This window comes from Pan troglodytes, chromosome 17 (assembly GCF_028858775.2).
Source record: "Pan troglodytes isolate AG18354 chromosome 17, NHGRI_mPanTro3-v2.0_pri, whole genome shotgun sequence".
NCBI classification, from domain to species: Eukaryota; Metazoa; Chordata; class Mammalia; order Primates; family Hominidae; genus Pan; species Pan troglodytes.
In genome coordinates, this window is record NC_072415.2 from 34,225,704 (window position 1) to 34,248,046 (window position 22,343).

The 22,343-nt window shown below is 43.1% G+C and overlaps 1 protein-coding gene across 3 annotated transcripts in view; it reads right to left on the reverse strand.

The window, feature by feature from the left end:
* The window catches only part of OSBPL1A (oxysterol binding protein like 1A), a 233,095-nt gene extending 216,592 nt beyond the window's left edge, over window positions 1-16,503 (reverse strand). For 2 of the 3 annotated variants that reach the window (XM_063796042.1, XM_054672214.2), the window contains exon 1: window positions 16,301-16,411. The gene's annotated coding sequence lies outside the window, so the exon portion shown is untranslated. Of the gene's footprint in view, window positions 1-16,300 lie in introns of all 3 variants that reach the window. The other variant, XM_009433810.5, reaches the window with a different exon arrangement.
* Between the last annotated feature and the right edge of the window lie 5,840 nt (window positions 16,504-22,343).

A 22,343-nucleotide genomic window follows, 5' to 3' on the forward strand; every position in this document is an offset into this window, starting at 1 on the left:
CACCACCTGGGGGATGGTGGAGGATGAGGAACCTGATCACATATCAAGGGTGGAGGGTTCTTGCTAAAACCGGATTTTACAAGGAAGTGCACAGATGGACCTAACAGAAGGTTCAGAAGTCTGATTAAAGTTTGGCCAAGTAAAGAATCTCTGTCATGACTCAGAATCTTATTTTCAGAGTAAATTTCTGGGGGAACTTCATCTAACAGTGATTGTAATGCCCTTTCTTCAGTTTGCTAATCAGCTTTTATATTAATCCCCTCTGCATTCATTCACCTGTTAAAATATCTAATATTTTTTAAATGTTAGCAATATTTATATTCATTGTAGCATTATTTATAAAGAAAAAAAATCAGGACCAGGCACAGTTGCTCACTCTTGTAATCCCAGCACTTTGGGAGGCCGAGGAGGGCAGATCACTTGAAGTCAGTAGTTCGAGCCCAGCCTGGCCAACATGGCAAAAAAACTCCATCTCTACTAAAAATACAAAAATTAGGCAGGCGTGGTGGTGGGTGCCTGTAAAACCAGCTACTCAGGAGGCTGAGGCAGGAGAATCGCTTGAACCCAGGAGGCAGAGGTTGCAGTGAGTAGAGATCACACCACTGCACTCCAGACTGGGCAACAGAGGGAGACTCCACCTCAAAAAAAGAAAGAAAGAAAGAACAAAAAATTAAAGATCCGTCAATAAAGGTTCATTCACCTAATACTATGAAACCATTAAAAATATTACAGAAGACCCAGCCTGGCAACATGGTGAGACCCTATATCTATAAAAATACAAAAAATCAGCTAGGCATGAGGCTGGGCGCAGTGGCTCACACCTGTAATCCCAGCACTTTGGGAGGCCAAGGCAAGTGGATCACGAGGTCAGGAGTTCGAGACCATCCTGGCTAACATGGTGAAACCCCGTCTCTACTAAAAAAAAAAAAAAAAATTCAGCCAGGCGTGGTGGCGGGCGCCTGTAGTCCCAGCTACTCAGGAGTCTGAGGCAGGAAAAGGGCGTGAACCCAGGAGGCGGAGCTTGCAGTGAGCTGAGATTGTGCCACCGCACTCTAGCCTGGGCAACAGAGTGAGACTCCGTCTCAAAAAAAAAAAAAAAAAAAAATTTGCTGGGCATAGTGGTGTGAGCCTGTAGTCCCAGCCATTGGAGAGGCTGAGGTAGGAGGATCACTTAAGCCCAGGAGGTCGAGGCTGCAGTTAGCCAAGATCATGCCACTGCACTCCAGCCTGTGTAACAGAAACCCCGTCTCAAAAAAAATTTTTTTAATAAAAATATATTATAGAAGAAGCTGGGGGCAACGGCTCAGCACTTTGGGAGGCCGAGGTGGGTGGATCTCGAGTCCAGGAGATCAAGACCAGCCTGGGCAACATGGTAAAACCCCATCTCTACAAAAATACAAAAATTAAGCCAGGCATGGTGGTGCACGCCTGTAGTCTCCGCTACCTGAGAGGCTGAGGTGGAAGGATCACCTGAGCTCAGGAAGTTGAGACTGCAGTAAGCTGAGATCACGCCACTGCACTTTAGCCTGGGCGAGAGTGAGATCCTGTTTCAAAAAAAATAGTAAATGAAAGAAAAAGAAAAAAATGTTTAAATAATTTATAAAACTATGAAATTGCAATATATTGTTAGGACAGATGGTACTTATATAGATTAAGCTCTATATATATTTGCTAAATATCGGCAGAGAAACAGAGGGAAAAGATATCAGGATGTCAGCAGTGGTTACACCTTGTGGTGAAATTATGAATGGTTTTAAATGTCTTCTTTGGTTATTTGTATTTTCCAAATTTCCTACAATATAAAGGCATTTTATAACTGGAAAATAAGTTATTAAAGATAAAACCAAAAAAGCTTCATGTCTAATTAATAAGGCATTTATCACAGGGGATTTTTAAATATATTTTCAATCATGTACATTAAACAAGGAGTGATGGTCTAGACTTGCTGGCATATTACACAAAAGGTTTAATATTCTTTTCATGCCTTTAAAGAATGAATCAAAAAACATTTGAAGTATCTTCAAAACATACAAGAAGTTTTTTATAACATTTTCCTTGGATTCTTACTATATTGGGCTTACAGAAAAAAAAGATTAAAAAAATTCTCAAGTTCTGTACAATAAATATGAAAAGGATAAAAATAAATCTATTGGGCCGGGTGCCTTGGCTCACGCCTGTAATCCCAGCACTTTGGGAGGTCAACACAGGCAGATCACGAGGTCAAGAGATCAAGATGATCCTGCCCAACATGGTGAAACTCCATCTCTACTAAAAATACAAAAATGAGCTGGACATGGTGACTCGCCTGTAGTCCCAGCTACTCGGGAAGCTGAGGCAAGAGAATTGCTTGAACCTGGGAGGCGGGGGTTGCAGTGAGCTGAGATCGTGCCACTGCACTCCAGCCTGGTGACAGGGCAAGACTCCGTCTCAAAAAATGAATAAATAATCTATTATCTACTTAAACAGTCCATTATAATATATAAACCATAATAGTTACTCATAAATGCTGGGATTGAAACTAAAATTGACTCAACAAATGTTTCTTGAGTATCTACTGATAATAGGGGCTGTTATAGGCACTGGAGGTACCATGATGGATAATATGGTCCCTGCCCTCCAGAACAGGGCAAACATGCAAACGACAACCACAACATGTGTCAAGTACAGCAATGTACACGGAACAATGGCTGCACAGAGGAGAAGGGGAGTGGCTAGCTCTCTGCCAACATTAGTGATTAGACACAGAGAAAGAAAAATGTAAACTGGTACTTGAATAAGAAGTTCACCAAGATCACAGGGGTGAACAAAATTCCTTGGACACCAGATACATAACAGGGAGATTAACCAATATATGGGATAGAAAATAAACAACATGAGTAAAGATGTGACTCTATTTGGTTGTGGTGAATTTGAGATTCCTGTGGGAAACAGAGATGAAGATGTTCAATAAGAAACTAGCAGGCTGGGCGTGGTATCTCACACCTGTAATCCCAGCACTTTGGGAGGCCAAGGTGGGCAGATCAGTTGAGGTCAGGAGTTGGAGGCCAGCCTGGCCAACATGGGGAAACCCTGTCTCTACTAAAAATACAAAAATTAGCCACGGGTGGTGGCACATGCCTGTAGTCCCAGCGACTTGGGAGGCTGAGGCACAAGAATCACTTGAACCCGGGAGGTGGAGGTTACAGTGAGCTGAGATCATGCCACAGCACTCCAGCCTGGGTGACAGAGCAAGACCCTGTCTCAGAAACAAACAAACAAAAGGGCCGGGGGCGGGTGGTTCATGCCTGTAATCCCAGCACTTTGCGAGGCCGAGATGGGCGGATCACCTGAGGTCAGGAGTTCCAGACCAGCGTGGCCCACATGGTGAAACCCCGTCTCTACTAAAAATACAAAAATTAGCCAAGCATGGTGGTGGGCCCCTGTAATCCCAGCTACTTGAGAGGCTGAGGCAGGAGAATCGCTTGAACCTGGGAGGCAGGCAGAGGTTGCAGTGAGCCGAGAATGCGCCATTGCACCCCAGCCTCGCCGACAAGAGTGAAACTCTGTCTCGGAAAAAAAAAAAAAAAGAAAAAAGAAAGAAAAAGAAAGTAGTTAATTAATAACAGTTTAAGTACAAGAAAGCAGTTGTAGGTTAGAATTTTTTTTTTTTTTTAAGATGGAGTCTTGCTCTGTTGGCCAGGCTGGAGTGCAGTGGCACAATCTCGACTCACTGCAAGCTCCACCTCCTGGGTTCACGCCATTCTCCTGCCTCAGCCTCCCAAGTAGCTGGGACTACAGGCGCCCGCCACCACACCCGGCTAATTTTTTGTATTTTTAGTAGAGACAGGGTTTCACCATGTTAGCCAGGATGGTCTCTATCTCCTGACCTCATGATCCGCCCGCCCCGGCCTCCCAAAGTGCTGTGATTACAGGCGTGAGCCACCGCACCCGGCCTGTAGGTTAGAATTTAAATACCAGCTACGTAGGGGGCTGAGGCAGGAAGACTGCCTGAGCCCAGGAGTTCGAGGCTGCTGTGAGCTATAATTGCACCACTGTATTCCAACCTTGGTAACAGAAGGAGATCCTGTCTCTAAAAATAAATAAATAATAAAATAATTTAAATAGTGGGAGTTATCATCATATAAGTGGTCATTTAAATCAAAGGAATAAGTGAGAACCCTCAATGGGAGAAAAGCAACATTTATTTAAGGCAAAGGAGGCCAGGGAAGAGGAGCTGGCAAAAAACGACCAAGGGTGGAGAGGGGACACAGAAGAGGGTGGCAGCAACTGAAACCAAGGGAGAAATGTGTTTCAGGGAATGGGATGGGTACGAAAGAAAGGGCAAGAAAGACAAGGCCTGAAAACACCAGCTGCTTTGGCAAATAGAAGAAGGCCACTGACGAGCTCCAAGAGTATCTCCAGTGGAATTCAGACAGGCAAAAACATAGGTTTTGGTAAACAGAGGAGTGAATGGGGGATAAAAAGGAGACTGCACCAGACTCCTTTAAAGCAACTTCCTTCTGAAGAGAAAGTAACAGCTTCACTTTTAGGATATTAGACACCTGAGCATGTTTAAAGATTGTAAGGCAAGAGCCAGGAAGAGAGGCAAACCTTGGTGCTGAGGAGCTGAGGAAGAAGAGAAGCCCAAGAGAAGGATGGCCCTGAAGACCAAGAAGGGACTGCACCAAGGCTGGCGGGCAGGAAAGACGGCAAGGATCATGATGAGGATGGTTAAGGGGCAGGGAGCCAGGGGGAGAGCTCCTATCTGATGACTGCCAATTTCCAGAATAAGAAAAGGGACAGATTTGTAGGTACCTGAGGAGGAGAGAGGACTCTTCCTATAAGACAGGATGGTAGGAGAGAAAAAAAAATGGGTCACGGGGTCAATACAGTCATAGAGATTGTTTTATTGTTTTTAAGAAAGAGAAAGGAACAGAGCCAGTTAAATTTCACCAAGAAAAGGAAAAATCAACAACTCACGTTGCCTTGTGCCTAAAGCCCACAGGTATCAGTTTTAAGACAGGCATTTGACTAAAACATATTCTTAAAGCAATTTGGACATTCTCTCATGTTCAAAGCAATTAATACTACATATTCAAAGCAATTTGACACTACATGTTCAAAGCAATTGACATTACATGCATCAGAACTAGTCTAGTTGTGCAGCCCAACCACACTCTAAAGATTTTCTGACTATGAAACTTTAGACTTAACCAAACAAGCAATACCTAGAGGATAAATTCTAAAATACTAACAAGCATTTTCACTGCTTTTCCCTTATAATCTTTTATAACTTTAGAAAGGAATGGCAGGGGTGGGGAGGAGACTGGCACCTTCTCTTACCTTCTCGTGGAAATGAGTTAATAAAAATGAAGTACAGGCCGGGCATGGTGGCTCATGTCTGTAATCCCAGCACTTTGGGAGGCCAAGCCAGGTGGATCGCTTGAGCCCAGGAGTTTGAGACCAGCCTGGGCAACCTATTAAGACCCCATCTTTACAAAAATACAAAAATTAGCTGGGCGTGGTGGCATGCACCTGTAGTCAGTTACTCAGGAAGCCGAGGTGGAAGGATTGCTTAAGCCAGGGAGGTCAAAGCTACAGTGAGCCATGATTACACCATTGCACTCCGGCCTGTGTGACAGAGTGAGACCCTATGTCAAAAATATATATATACTTTTTTGAAATATATTTATTTCAAATAGATATCTATTTGAAATATATTTGAAAAATATATATTTTTGAAATATATATATTTCTGAAATATGTATTTTTGAAATACATATATAGATATTTCCTGCACTGCTGGAGTGCAGTGGCACAATCAGCTCACTGCAGCCTTGACCTCCCAGGCTCAGGTGATCCTCTCAACTCAGCCTCCCGAGTAGCTGAGACTACAGGTGCACACACCACCATGCCCAGCTAATTTTTGTATTTTTTTGTAGAGGCGGGGTTTCCCCACATTGCCCATGCTGGTCTTGAATCCTGGGCTCAAGCGATCCACCTGCCTTGGTCTCCCAAAGTGCTAGGATTACAGGCGTGAGCCACCATGCCCAGCCCAAAAATATTTTTTTATAGCAAAATATTTTCCCGGTGGCTCTAACACCCAGGCAAAATAGCACAACTCCAGAAATATCTGTAATTTAAAAATTGAGAAAACCTCCTAAAAATGACAGCAATACTAATTAGATCATTATAATAAAATGATCTTTATATTCCTTTCAGCTACACTACAAAGAAAGAAACTACTAATAAAATGTTTCAAACCAAGGAATAAAGCCATTCATCGCAATTTTTTTTAAAGAGTTGGGGACTCGCTTTGTTGCCCTGGCTGATCTCAAACTCCTGGGCTTAAGTGATTCTCTATCTTGGCCTGTGCCACTGCACCCAGCCCACAATTTCTTTTCTCATCTAAGAACCATCCACTGAATGTGGACTGAAAGTCCACTGCTGTCTATGTAGACTTGAATATCTAGAATGCCCATGAGTATCTGAAACCTTAACCCTTAGTGAACATTCAGGTAGTTATCCCACCATCAGGTGTCCAACATGACAGCCACCAGAAGCTGCAGTTTCCCTGTTGCCACCAGGCCTGCATTGCCTTCCCTAATTCCAATACCACACAAGGGGATGAATCAATAGCCAATGACTTGAAGGCTTACCACATTCTAGGCATTGTTCTAAACTCCGATGACACTAATGAATAAAACCAGGCCTTACACTAGGAGAACTTTTAAATGTTATAAGGAAGACAAGTGTACAAATAAACTACTATCCACATTTCTGGAGAGTGGTCTGACTTGCTCTATCCATCTCCAATATCACCTAGAGCTCCTTGATAAGCCCTCATGGCAACCTGCCACGATATGTGAGTCTACGGGTATCAGTGTGGTCATTTATTTTGCTGTCCCTAGACTGTAAACTCGATGAGAACAAGTGCCTCGTGTCTATTCTGTTCCCCTATTATATCCCTAGCAAGGTGCCTAGAACACAGTAGGCAACCAAATATTAGTTAACCGGATGGATGGATGGGCGGATGGATGAGGACTTAGTCCTTTGAAAACAAAGTAATCCAGTCTCCCTATAGGGAGGTCTACAGGCAATGCCTTACAAAAGGTATATCTAGTGACATAAAATTAAGTTTTTTTTTCTAATAAGCCATGGGAAATACATTTTTAAAAATTTATACTGCCAGACCCAGTGGCTCACACCTGTCTGTAATCCCAGCATTTTGGGAGGCCGAGGTGGGCGGATCACCTGAGGTCAGGAGTTCGAGACCAGCTTGGACAACATGGCGAAACTCCATCTCTACTAAAAGTACAAAAATTAGCCAGGCATGGTGATGGGCACCTGTAATCCCAGCTACTCAGGAAGCTGAAGCAGGAGAATCGCTTGAACCCAGGAGGTGGAGGCTGCAGTGAGCCAAGATCGCGCCACTGCACTTCAGTCTGGGCGACAAGAGTGAGACTCTGTCTCAAAAAAAAAAAAAAAAAAAAAACCAAAAACAACAAAAAAGGGAGAAATTGTTTAAAACACCCCCCCACAGATTATCGAGGTTGATAACTACTTTCTTAATTTGATGCATCTTTAATTTGTAAACTATTTAATTTCCATTAATTTGTGACTAAAAGGTACCTTTAGAAGAAACTTCAAGATTGATTTTTTCAAGAATCATCCAAATTCATATGTTGAACAGATTTTTTAAAAACATTCTTCCAAATCATGAGAGCTTATTCCAGAAAAGCGCTTTGTCTCTGATGTTTAAGCCAAAAGAAGAAGATAAGCATTCCCAAATGCAGCTGGTCACAATGGATTGCAGCCATTTCTATCAGCGCACATGGTATTTTTTAAGACCACTTTTCAGCTGCTCTTCTCACATTCACGCAATTCCAAGCTCTGTTTTTAGATTAATGAGATTTTCATGGCCATGAGAATGTTTTCCAGGAAATAATTAGATGGAAAACGTTTTGAGCTTCAAAAATCAAGAGACAGGAGACCATTTTTGCCTTATGTTTTCTCTCCTCCAAGGTCCACTAGGGAAAGTTAGACTTCTAATTTTTAAATTCTTTTGAGGAAAGAAAATTTATATTTTGTTGCCTTATAAATATCATAAAATTACTTAAACTGGTGACCATACTTGATAGTCTATGCCACTGAATCCCCACTTAATATAGTAGATAAGTTCTATGGCCCCAACAGTTCTGAAATATTGACAAAGATTTTAAAACTTACAACTCCAAGGGCGATGACTTGTTAAATTTGGTTGGAGTCTATTATTTTATCATTTGAACTGCTTGCTACTTTTCTTTAAAATTCCAGCTTAATAGCTACAGAATTGGCCAGATGCAGTGGCTCACACCTGTATTCCCAACATTTTGGGAGGCCAGGGAGGGCAGATCACTTGAGGCCAGGAGTTTGAGACCACCCTGGCCAACATAGCAAAACCCCATCTTTACTAAAAAATACAAAACTTAGCCAGGTATGGTGGTGCATGCCTGTAATCCCAGCTACTGGGGAGGCTGAGGTACAAGAATCACTTGAACCCAGGAGGCAGAGTTTGCAGTGACCCGAGATTGCACCACTGCAGTCCAGCCTGGGTGACAGAGTGAGACTCTGTCTCAAAAAAATAAAATAAAATAAAATAAAATAAAATTTATAGAACCAAGATAGAAAATTCCTACAGAAATCAAAGATAATAAAATTCAACAATAAGAGCCAATTCACCTGAGTGCCAGAAACTGAAAATATTTAACAATGTGCCCTTTTCAGGAATAGAGTTCTTAAAGGTATTAGAAAAGTTAAAATCTCAGACATCCAGGCTCAATTCACCTAGTCATACATATAACAACATGCAATTGTAAATCTTAAAACATCAGAGAAGTATGGGGGTTCCTCAAAAAAATTAAACACATAATTACCTATGATCCAGCAATTCTACTTCTGGGTATATACCCAAAAGAACTAAAAGCAAGGAATCGAACAGATATTTGTATTCCCATGTTCATAGGAGAAGTAACCTAAACGTCCATTGACAGATGAATGGAAAAACAAAATGTGACATATACAAGGGAATATAATTTAGCCTTTAAAAGGAAGGATGGGCGTGGTGGCTCATGCCTATAATCCCAAGACTTTGGGAGGCCAAGGCAGGCGATCACTTGAGGTCAGGAATTCGAGACCAGCCTGGCCAACAGACCACGGAAACCCCACCTCTATTAAAAATACAAAAATTAGCTGGGCATGGTGGCACATGCCTGTAATTCCAGCTACTGGGGAGGCTGAGGCAGGAGAATCACTTCAACCTGGGAGGCAGAGGTTGCAGTGAGCCAAGATCGTGCTACTGTACTTCAGCCTGGGCAACAGAGTGCGACTCCGTCTCAAAAAAAAAAAAAAAAAAAGTCATTAAATTAAAAAAAATTGAAATCCCGAATATTGTGTTTCTCATTTTCCATGCTCTTGCTCTCCAAATTTCAGCAGATTCAGGTAACTTTTTGGCCAGGTGCAGTGGCTCACGGCTGTAATCGCGGCACTTTGGGAAGTTGAGGTGGGCGGATCACCTAAGGTCAGGAGCTCGAGACCAGCCAGGCCAACATGGTGAAACCCCGTCTCTACTAAAAACACAAAAATTAGCCTGGTGTGGCGGTGCGTGCCTGTAGTCCCAGCTACTGGGGAGACTGAAGCACAAGAATGGCTTGAGCCCGGGAGGCAGGGGTTGCAGTGAGCCGAGATCCCACCACTTTGCACTACAGCCTGGGCGACAAAGCAAGACTCTGTCTCAATCGATTGAGGAAGGAAATTCTGACACATGCTAGAACATGGACGAACCTGGAATACATCATGCTAAGTGAAATAAATCACTCACAAAAGGACAAATATTGTATGATTCCACTTAGATGAGACAGCTAAAATAGTCAAAGTCATACAGACAAAACATAGAATGGTGGTTGCCAGTGGCTGGAGAAGGGAGGAAGCAATAGGGAGTAATGTTTAACAGGAACAGAGTTTCAGTTTGGGATGGAGGAAAAGGTCATGGGGATGGACAGTGGTGATAGCTGTACTACAATGTGAATGTACGCAATGCCACTGAATAATACACTTAACAATGGCTAAAACAGGCCAGGTGTGATGGCTCATGCCTGTAATCCCCACTGCTTTGGGAGGCTGAGGCAGGAGGATAGCCTGAGACCAGGAGTTTAAGACCAGTCTGGGCAACACAGCAAGACCCCAGTCTCTACAAAAAAAAAAAAATTAATTACCAAATGTCATGGTGCACACCTATAGATCCAGCTACTTGGGAGGCTGAAGCAGGAGGACTACTTGAGCCCGGGAGTTCAAGGCTGCAGTGAGCTAAGACCATGCCACTGCACTCCAGCTCTGGGCCACAGAATGAAACTCTTTTTTAAAAAACCAACAAACAAACGACAACAACAAAAAAACCTAAAAGGGCAAATTTGATGTTACGTACATTTTATCACACACAAAAAATCAGGAAGCATCTAAAATACGACTGGCACAATTGCCAAATGGCATTTGTACTTTTTTTTTCTTTTTTTTTGAGACAGGGTCTGTCACTAAGGCTGGAGTGCAGTGGCACAATCTCAGCTCACTGCAACCTTCACCTCCTGGGCTCAAGTGATCCTCCCACCTCAGCCTCCCAAGTAGCTGGGACTACAGGCACACGCCACCATGCCCAGCTAATTTTCGTATTTTTTGTAGAGTCAGGGTTTCGTCGTGTTGCCCAGGCTGGTCTCAAACTCCTAGGTTCAAGCGATCTGTCCACCTCAGCCTCCCAAAGTGCTGGGATTACAGGCATGAGCCACTGCATCCAGCCAGCATTTGTACTCTTTTTATTTTTGAGATGGAGTTTCACTCGTTTCCCATGCTGGAGTGCAATGGCGCCATCTCGGTTCACCGCAACCTCCGCCTCCCGGGTTCAAGTGATTCTCCTGCCTCAGCCTCCCGAGTAGCAGGGATTACAAGCATGTGCCACCATGCCTGGCTATTTTATATTTTTAGTAGAGATGGGGTTTCTCCATGTTGGTCAGGCTGGTCTCAAACTCCTGACCTCAGGTGATCTGCCCACCTCGGCCTCCCATAGTGCTGAGATTACAGGCGTGAGCCACCACACCCGGCCCTATACTCCTAATAAAGACAAAGGGAGACTATTCAAAAATTATTAAAAATATATGTTGCGATTAGTTTTTAAATTCTCAGATACTGATTTTATGAATGTTACATTAATATTTAAAATACATTGTATGCTAGAAATTTGAATGAGAAAAATTAAATGTCTATGAACAAACACATCCTATAAACTAAATCTTAAAAACATAAAAACCAGTACCGTGCTTAGCCCTGCGCTCCAAAGTAGTTAGCTGCTTTTTTGAAACAGGGTCTCAGTCAATTGCCCAGGATGGAGTGCAGTGGCACAATCGTGGCTCACTGCAGCCTCAAACTCCTGGACTCAAGCAATCCTCCCATCTTGGCCTCCTGAGTAGCTGGGACCACAGGTGCACGCCACCATACCCAGCTAATTTTTGTATCTTTTATAGAGATGTGGTCTGGCTACATTGCCCAGGCTGGTCTCGAACTCCTGGCCTTAAGGAATTATCCTGCCTTGCCTTCCAACGTGCTGGAATTACAGGCATGAGCCACCTCGCCCAGCCTGTAGTTAGCTGCTTAATGGTGTGTTTTCTCCTGACGTTATATTCTTTTAATACCAGCAAGGTATTAAAGATTAAAGTAACTACATAAAAACATGGCAATGGCAAAAAAAAAATACTTATTTGCTCTAACTATGATTAGTTGCTAGCAATCAGTAATTTCTCTGATGCAATCATATACCTACATGTATGTACGTGTGTATACATCATGCACACATGTGCATAGATACACATATTATGTATACAGAAAACTGACATTTGTGATGACATAAACAAATGCATTTTTTGCTTGTTTTAGAAACTGAACATTGGTAAACGAATTCATATTTAATCTAACACTCTGATTCTAGAGCTGAAGCAACTGAAAAGCCCAAAGGCAAAGTTACTTGCCAAGTATTAACAGTAGAGTCACAGCCAGAATGTAGAAGGGGTGAAATAATGCAACGTATTTTATATTTATTTATTTTTATTTTTATTTTTTTTGAGACGGAGTCTCGCTCTGTCGCCTAGGCTGGAGTGCAGTGGCACGATCTCCGCTCACCGCAAGCTCCTCCTCCCGGGTTCACACCATTCTCCTGCCTCAGCCTCCCAAGTAGCTGGGACTACAGCTGCCCGCCACCACGCCTGGCTAATTTTTTGTAGTTTTTAGTAGAGCCGGGGTTTCACTGTGTTAGCCAGGATGGTCTCCATCTCCTGACCTCGTGATCCGCCCACCTCGGCCTCCCAAAGTGCTGGGATTACAGGTATGAGCCACTGCACCTGGCATTGCTATGTATTTTATAAAATTCAATTCAGCTGCAAAAGTTAAATGCCATTGATTCTCATTAGTGTTCCTGTGTAAGCACTGAGGAATTTGAATCTGAATTATGTTTTGAGTGCCTCATTTTAAAAAGCTTTATTTATTAACTGAAAAGAATACCTAAAACATGGCAATTTAAGGAAAACAGGAGCAAATTATAAAGCCTATTTTGGGAAGCACTAACCTGTATCGTTTTAAGTTATAAGACAAAATTTTAATCACTTAATTTTTAATTCAGTGAAACTTTTTCTCTAACTTCCTCAATAAGTTTTTGTGCCCTAATAAAAAGCATTCATCTCCCACAGGAGAAATGATGGAGAATTGGCCACAATTATGTGTCATCTAATGGTTTATAAAGCATTGAAATCATAAAATGTTTATACCAAATTATTATTTACTTTATATTTGATAAATTTACATTACCTTCTCTTATTCATATCCATTCCATACCCACACCAACTTGGATACCATACGGACATAATAAAAAACCAGCCATATCACCAGGTATTTATCTTACCCATATTCGGTTGGAAATTTTAATGTTTCTTAAAATTAGTAAAAATTAAATAAGCTTCATAGCTTTGCTTAATGAAGTTGTTTAAAATAACTTTGGTGCTATAATTTTAGCTGCTTTAACAATTAAGCACTAATTCCTAGATGCACCCCTGATTTGAACTTCAATTTGACAGATTCTGAAAACTATTTACTACTGTTTCAAAACAGAGCAGGTACGAAGAGCAGAGAACCCTACAAATTTAACAAATCAAGTTTAGTAATAAAAATCCTAGCAAGGAGGCTGATTGTTACCTTTTAATGATAAAATTCCCTAAATTTTAGAAAAATGCATTAAAATTTTCCCATTTCAATTATTTCACATTTGAAAATTATCTTTCAAACTCAATTAAACTCATGTATAATAATACTGACCATTTATGCATCACAGAAATACCTCTTTAAAGAAAAACTTTAAACACAAAGTAAAAACATGTGGTTACTTTCCATTGTCACATGATAGGAAATTGTACAGTTAAAGACTGCTTTCACTATACAGTAATTTCCTACTTGCAGGCTGATAAATAAAAGTAAAGTGAGCGACCTAGTTTATCTTCCTAGTAATAACATTAAAACTATTTCTTATACTAGCCCACCTCACACAGCCCCCTTAATACTGACAGTACCAACACAGCATTAGTGGCAGAGGCCACGTGAGGAAAAACATTTCTAGAGACCAAGAACATCACATAAGATACTTATATGACACCACAATCATAAATATACATACACTATACAGATTACCTGACAGTGTCTTTTCTTAAACTTCATGAATTGTTAGTATAAGCTGGTGACTGCAGTGCTAAAACCTGTCCTCTTTCTAGGAAATTCAGAGAACTTGCTAGGTCATCAAAAAAGCTTTGATTGCCAAAGTTCAGACTCAGCTTGGAAGAACTGACAAGGTTCTGAAGGATATCAAATTTCTCACACGCACTTGATATCATATTCTCTCTTCTCCACTAAGTTATTCATTTGGCTGATTTCTACTTTCTGCCTACTACTTTTCTCAATGAAAACATATGATGTATAAAAGCTCAGCTTCCAGTAATGTCAAGAGGTAAGAAACTGACACAGTTCCACTTAAAAATATTATGATCAGATATACAGAGTATATCTGAGTAAAATAAAGCCACAAGGAGAAAATTTGTAATGTATTAATATTTAACCGGCATTGTGCCATGTTATTACTCAAAAAAGACTGGCTGTATTCTTCAACCTAATTGTCGGTTCTAAAACAGTATCATTTCCCCTTGTTTTGAGGAAATGATGGGGAGAATTTTTTTTTTTTGTGAGAAGGAGTTTCGCTCTTGTCGCCCAGGCTGCAGTGCAACAGCACGATCTCCATTCACTTACCATCTCCGCCTCCTGGGTTCAAGGGATTCTCCAGCCTCAGCCTCCCAAGTGGCTGGAATTACAGGCGCCCACTACCACGTCCGGCTAATTTTTGTATTTTTAGTAGAGACAGGGTTTCATCATTTTGGCCAGGCTGCTCTCGAACTCCTGACCTCAAGTGATCCGCCTGCCTCGGCCTCCCAAAGTGCTGGGATTACAGGCGTGAGCCATGGCACCCGGCCAGGAATACTTTTATAGAAATAATACCTGTGGCTCACACCTGTAATCCCAGCACTTTGGGAGGCCAAGGCAGGCGGATCATAAGGTCAGGAGTTCGAGACCAGCCTGAACAACATGGTGAAACCTCGTCTCTACTAAAAATACAAAAATTAGCCAGGCATGGTGGCATGTGCCTGTAATCCCAGCTACTTGGGAGGCTGAGACGGGAGAATTGCTTCAACCCGGGAGGCAGAGGTTGCAGTGAGCCTGAGATCGCGCCACTGCACTCCAGCCTGGGCAACAGAGCAAGACTCTGTCTCAATTAAAAAAAAAAAAAAAAAAAAGAGACAGAGAAATCATACCTGACTGCTCTGAATCAAAGTCGGCTACAATAATACATGCAAAAATGAGCAGCCTCCAGAGAGAAGAATTAGCCACCCACCATAAGTTTCTGCTGATTCACAACGAGATATTTAGCAAGTGTCATTTTCATAAACAACCTTCACAAAATACTGAGATAACAAATGTTTCAGATTAATCTACTCAAACTTTGGCAGTTAACTCCTATTTTGACTATCCGTTGCTCAATGCTGGAGAAGAGTTACACTGCCTGGGAGAAATGAAAAAGAATAGTTAAATTTTAAGAAAGGAATGTTACTGACAGTTTTCTCCTCTTTTCCCCCTATAAACTGTAGACAAAGCCCACCTAGTGGTTTAGAATTAGGGAATTAAAAGGTGGATTTTGTTACTATGCTGTAATTAAGAAATCTTCACAATTCCAGCTTGGGGTGGGGAGGGAGGGGGGTGGTTCAGAATTTATACCTATCAAACTGCTGCAAAAAATTCATTGTATCGGGGTTAGACTGCAAATACTTCTACCCCTCAAAACGAATCTGCAAATTATTTCCCAAATGCTGAGTAAAGAGGTGAGGAGGTTCCAAACTCCAAATCCAGAATGCACCTATTACAGGGCAAAGACTGAAGTTTTCAGGGAAAACACATCACCGATTTTAAAGCTGATTTAATTATATTATTAACTATTCACAGACACCTAATAGCCACATTTGCAACATTCAAGCAACCTTATTTAAGCTAAGAATATCACACTGCCCACAGTTCCATTTCACAATACCGTCTGCCTAAAAACGACAACTTGAACTGAAAACTAATACTAAATCAGAATAACCCTTTTCAATGCCTCCTGCCAATCATTAGGGCAGCGGGATAAGTGAATTGTTAAAGTCTATTGTGCAGCTGCGCTCTCATTCAGTTTCAGAATCTCCCTTGGATATTCGTTCATGCTTGTAGAACCGACCACGCGGTACATTGGGAAACGGTCACATGAACAATGCGTGACTTCCATTGTGCATCAATCCTCCTCTTGTTAGGAGGAAATTAAAAAGTCACATGGACACACGAAAGTACCGAGAAGGCACGCAGCTGAAGATCTGGTAGGGGATGCATGCGGCACCAGCATGGTCGTGGCACCCGAGTGGGAAGTGCAACAAACGCCAACATCTTGTTACTTTTAACGCCTAACTTCCTGCAGCGCTGGAGCAGCCAGCGGCCGCCGGGAAGCCGAGCTCGGCTGCAGCCCTGCGTCGCCGCGCCACGACCCGACCATCCTCTGAGACGCCCGGGACGGGAGCGCCCACCCCCAACCAGGCGCGGACAGACCTCCCGAGCGCAGCCCGGCGGGAACCCGTCAGCGCGGGAACCGGCCTCGAACTCCAGGCGTGGACAGCCGCGAGAAACTGACCTACGCGGTCACCCGGGCTCCCAGAGCTCCCGAGGCGGTGGCCACGACCGCAGGCTTCCCGTCCGCCCGCCCCACGTCGAGGAAGTGGTCGTCACCAACTCTGGCTGGCACTCCCCGAGGACGCTCGAGCCCGCGTAACGTCTGTCTCCGGGACCCGGCGCCGGGACCACGGCGGAGCGCGAGGTGGCGCCGCCCCTCCCCGCAGCCCGCCCCTGGAACGCGCATCCTCCTGGCGAGCTGGCATCCCTCCCGACACGTGACCGCAGCGGGGACACGCCCGGTGACCGCAGCGGGGACACGCCCGTTCCCCGCCCACTCCCCGCCCCTGCCTGGCCTGCCCACGCCCCCGGCCCGCTCCTGTCCCGCCTGGGCCACCGGCGCTGGTTCCAGGTTTTGCCAGCTACTAGGGAGGCGTAAAGCCTTCGCGCTCCTCCCACCACACCCCGAGGGAAGAAGTGGCAGGCCTTACCCGGAGACTACAAGGAACCGCCAGTGTGAGCCAGTGGAAGACTCACGTCCCCAGGCAAAATATAAGTCCTGGGTTAATAGTCTGGAAGTCTGTCATTAAGCAATAGGTTATCCAGCTGCCCAGATTTTTTTCTTTTTTGCTTTGGCTGCAACTCGACCCGTGGGAACTTAATTGGCAATGTAAATTAGACAATTTACAAAAAAAAACCTCCTTTTGCTTTCACCTGTGAAAGGAAGCGCTTAAAATGCCATACAGGTGTAACCATTATAGAATAGATATGCGTGAGACAAGGATTTACAAAATTTCCTCACCTCCTCTCCTCCAGATTCCATGCACAAGGCGTCTAGCTAGAGGAGTTAGCAAATAGTCTATAACGTGAAGGTTCAAACTCTAGTATAATTCCACCGTTTTTGTTTTTTTCTTTTTTTTGAGGCAAGGTCTCACTCTGTCTCCCAAGCTGGAGTGTAGTGGCGCGATCTCGGCTCACTGCAGCATCGTCTTCTGGGTTCAAGCGATCCTCCGGCCTCAGCTGGACTACAGGCGGGTAATCAAGGGACTGGGACTACAGGCGCGCCCTGCCGCGCCCGGACAAGTTTTGTATTTTTAGTAGAGACAGACTCTCCCTATGTTGCCCAGGCTGGTCTCCAACTCCTGGGCCTCCCAAAGTGTTGGGATTACAGGCGTGAGTCACCCCTGCAGGCCACAGCTTTGCTTTTTAAAAGCATTTCTGCATAACTAAAAAGACAGGAAATTACGAGCATACGAAAACTGATTTCTGCTTTCCTGAATTTTCTAAATGTATTTAATGAACATGTTCTTTTGCAATGAAGAAGTAATAAATAGGTATCATTTTTAAAAGGACTGTAGTTTTTTCATCAAATCTAGAAGCATGTATTGAGAACCTATAATAGGCCCTTTTGGTCATTGTGATATGTGTGAAACAGCATATGGCAGATCTTTTGAAATGATGTTTTTGGATACCACAAGCAATCCTGCTGGTGTATCTCAGGGTGGCATCATCTTTTATTAACAAAGCAGGCACTTTACTAGCACAATACTTCAACTGCAAAATGTGTGGTAACTAAAGCAGCTGTATTTGTCTGGAAAAGAAGAAACCTCAGGGCTTACTATCTAAGGATATTGAACCATCTTTTTTTTTTTTTTTTTTTTGAGATGGAGTTTTACTCTTGTGCAGTGGTGCAATCTCAGCTCACTGCAACCTCTGCCTCCGAGGTTCAAGCGATTCTCCTACCTCAGCCTCCTAAGTAGCTGGGACTATAGGTGCGTGCCACCATACCCGGCTAACTTTTGTATTTTTAGTAGAGATAGGGTTTCACTATGTTTGTCAGTCTGATCTCAAACTCCTGATCTCAGGTGATCCACCCACTTCAGCCTCCCAAGGTGCTGGGATTATAGGTGTGAGCCACCACACCCAGCCTTGAACCATCTTCATAGCCAAAATAAAACTACCTAAATAATGACAATAATAATTGGCTACTGAAATAATTTTCCATGATTCCATGAAAGCCTTCATTCTCTCTGTGATGATTTAATTACCTAAATTCACAACTTGCACTTTGCAACTCCCTTCTACAGTTTGTAAATGAAAAACAGATTGCAGTCAATAGGAGGATGAAGTAGTAATCACTACAGTTATCAATAAGAGAAGTTCCAATCTTGATAGCATTACTATTTATACTGTATCTTTAAAGGACTTTATTTGGTATTTCCATAAAATATGCAGAAAAGATATCTCATGGGCATTTATATTATTGACGGCTAGTACAGGTAAAATCACCATGATGGCATAACAGAATTCATTATTCTAGAACACTGTATCTAATGGAACTTTCTGCGATGATAGAAATGTTCTATAATTCTACCTTGTCCAGTACAGTAGCCACTAGCCACATGTGTCTATTGAGTACTTGAAATGTGGCCAGTGTGACTGACGGTTTCAAGTTTTATTTAATTTAAATAGCCACGTGTGGATAGCAGTTACCATATTGGGCAGTGCAGTTCTAGAATAACAAAACTATCACTAGATTGTCCCCGTCATATCATACTCTATTTTAAGAAACATTTGGCAGAAGTAGAACCTCTGGAACTAGTTAATAAATATTTTCCTTCATATTCCTTTCTGAGCTTTAGGCAGATAGATATTTTAACTTTGCAGATGCAGCATATTAAAGTAACTATTAATATAATCCGTAGGATATATAAGTAGGAATTGCAATGGACGCTCTGACTGGTTGTGAAGTGGATTTGGGAGTATCAAACCCCTGGCCCTGCCATTCCCGGGCCTGCCTGACCCACATTGAAAAGTGAACCGGGTAACTTAAGACTGGAATGGGCTTCATCAGAATTGTTCATTGCCTGGTTCAGACTGGATTCACCTTGGACTCTTTTGTTTCAGGAAACTTAGGAGCCCAAATCTCTCTACCGTCATCCCCCTCCCCGCATTCCAATGACCTCCTTCAGAATGTGATCCTCTTTAGATTGTAGTACCTAATGTCTGGTCCTTGCAGTTTTGTCTCAAGCCTGAGACATCCCAGAATGCACTTAGTGCATTGCATGTTTTAAAAACACTCCCCTGGTGCCAGTGTGACTTTGAAGTGGTGCAGGAACACGCTAAAGGCTTAAGTCTCATTAAAAGGAGGATTTTATGGACTGAGACTTTGGGGAGGGCTTTGGGTAATTACTGCCTGGAATACTGAAAAGTAGGTCAGATGTCATCAGGCAAATGCAGATAAACCATTGAGTTGAGGGAAATGAATCATTCCCTTATACCTACATATGAAAGACTTTGTAGTTACTATTAACTCCAGACCATCAAGGCTATGAGGTCATTGGGAGTTTTTCTCTCTTAAAAGTGGTCTAAATTTGTTATTTGTCATTTGTGCCATTACACTCAGTTTATTTAATAACAGGAATGAATTGGTATATTTTCAGATATTAAATTCTTTTGATCTAGACTTAATTTTGTACCCATCTCTCTTTTCCTGCAGGTATGACACACAGATGTCTAAGCAACTGCCTTCCAGCAGTGATTGATTTTGCTGGTTCCCCACACAAAAAGTTTGGAAGAGACCCTTATGTCTTCTGTAGAGTTTCTTGGTTGTAAGCAGCAAGCACTGGTGCTGGCTAACTTAAGCAAATAAAGAATATATCACTCAGACATCAAAGAAACAGCTGGAAATCTGGCTTGGCAAAGGCCGGATTAGGGCACTCCTGGGGATGTGGGTAGTAGGAATAGTCTATAGTTTTTCCTCAGTGCCAACACTGGGAAAGAATATGTTCCAATTATTTTCATTTTCCTATCCTTTTGTCTTCTTCAGAAGAAGCAAAGTTGAGAGATAGTCTTTCATAACTTTTCCCATAAGGTATGTTCTCCTTGGGCAACATTTTCAACTCAACCTTTAGCCCTTAGCTTGCTTTTTCTTTTTTTTTTCTTTTTTTTTTTTTATTTTTGAGACGAGGGTCTTGCTCTGTCACCCAGGCTAGAGTACAGTGGCATGATCATGGCTCACTGCAGCCTCAACCTCCCAGGCTCAAGCGGTTCTCCCACCTCAGCCTCCCAAGTAGCTGGGACTACTGCCGCGAGCCACCATGCCCAGCTAACTTTTGTTTATTTTTTATAGAGACAGGGTCACACTATGTTGCCCAGGGTGGTCTCAAACTCTGGTTTGAGCAATCTGCCCACCTTGGCCTCCCAAAGTGCTGGCATTACAGGCATGAACCACCTCACCTGGCCTTTCTTTATTCATCATGAATATGCCCTGCTTAGCCTGGTCAACATGGAGAAACTCTGTCTCTACAAAACAAAAACTAGCCAGGCATGGTGGTGTGGCCTGTAGTCCCAGCTACTGAGGAGGCTGAGGTGGGAGGATCACTTGAACCTGGCAGGTGGAGGCTGCAGTGAACTGAGATCACATCACTGCACTTCAGCCTGGGAAACAGAGACCCTGCCTCAAAAAACAAACAAACAAACAAAAAAGAATATATTCCGCTTTTCTATCCCTAATTGTCTGCTCAAGCAGTGTGCCTGACAGTCACATGACCCCTTCTAGGAAGCCTTGCAAAGTCCGCCCTGCCTATTGCCCCTTTTTGAGGACTTCATTATGCAACCTACAATTCTTGGCTCTGAAGGAGCAAGAGCAGGGCCTCCTAAATGGCACCTTTCTATTAGGCTTACCAAAGGCCTGGTAGATGTGCTTTGCCCAACAGGAAATCTCTATACTGAGTAACATTGAACCATCTAGATTTCTCTCTTGGGTAGGTTTAACCGTGACGCATGCAAAGGACAGTCCTTAGTCAAGGTAGATGCAGAAAGGCTCACAGAGGGAAGTGAGAGCAGAGAGTAAGCAGAAGCCATGGGACAGCCTAAAGGAGAATAGAGAAAAGATGACCAGGAGCGGCAGAAGCAAGAGCAGAGAGAGAATGATTGAGACCCCAGAGTGCGGAAACACTACGGTAGGGAGCAAAGGATGGCGCCCCCTGCTGAGAGGTCCAGAATGGCAGGCTGCAGTTACATCTTCAACAACCTTCTGCAGCAGCGTGATGTCTCTGCTTTTATGTCTCTGTATTGTTGCAATAAATTCTTACTCTTTATCTGATGTAACCTGAGTGTTTTTCTATTCCTTGAGCCCAGAAAGAGCCTAATACACCATTACTACCCCCTTTCCTGTTCTCATCTCTGCCATTTTAATCTGTAACCAACAACCTTGTGGTACCTCCTTTCCTTTCAACAGCCATGTCTTCAGGGTCTCATGTTGTTCTTCGCTCTTCTGAAATACATCTCTTTTCCAGATACCTACTAACCACCGCTATCTATATCTCAGTCACCTGTCAGCACCTAATACAGGTCAAAGGCCCCATTCTCAATGAGTTACAATAGAAGGTGATTTTACTTCATTCACTGAAGTCACAAAGATCAAGGGTGGGAACTTCATGGGCCGGCAGTCTCTGGGCCTAAATTGGAAGTATGAACCAAATCACTGACTCCTGGTGTTAGATTTGTTAGAGTCCTCAGAAATAATCTAGTTCAACCTCAAGCCTAAAGCCAGACTGTCCTCAATCACATTAGGAAGAAGTTTTCCTGCCCCTGTCTGTGGCTGGGAACTTTCCAGACAGGCAGGTCACTACTTCACAGTGCAGCCCAACCATTTGTTTTCCAACATTAAGAATGCGGGGCCAGGCATGGTGGCTCACGCCTATAATTCCAGCACTTTGCGAGGTCCAGGCGGGCAGATCGTTTGAGCCCAGGAGTTCAAGACAAGCCTGGGCAACATGACAAAACCTTGTCTCTACAAAAAAAAAAAAAAAAAAAAAAGGCTGGGCGTGGTGGCACACACCTGTAGTCTGAGACTGAGACCGGAGGATCACTGGAGCCCAGAAGGTCGAGGCTGCAGTGAGCCATGATCGTGCCACTGCACTCCAGCACTGGCAACAGAGTTAGAGGCTGTCTCAAAAAAAACAAAAATGTTTGAAGGCAACGGTCATGAGCTACCTTGATATTTCTTTTCCAGGCTTACATTCCCCCATGTTTCAACCCATCTTCATGCTCCAACTAGT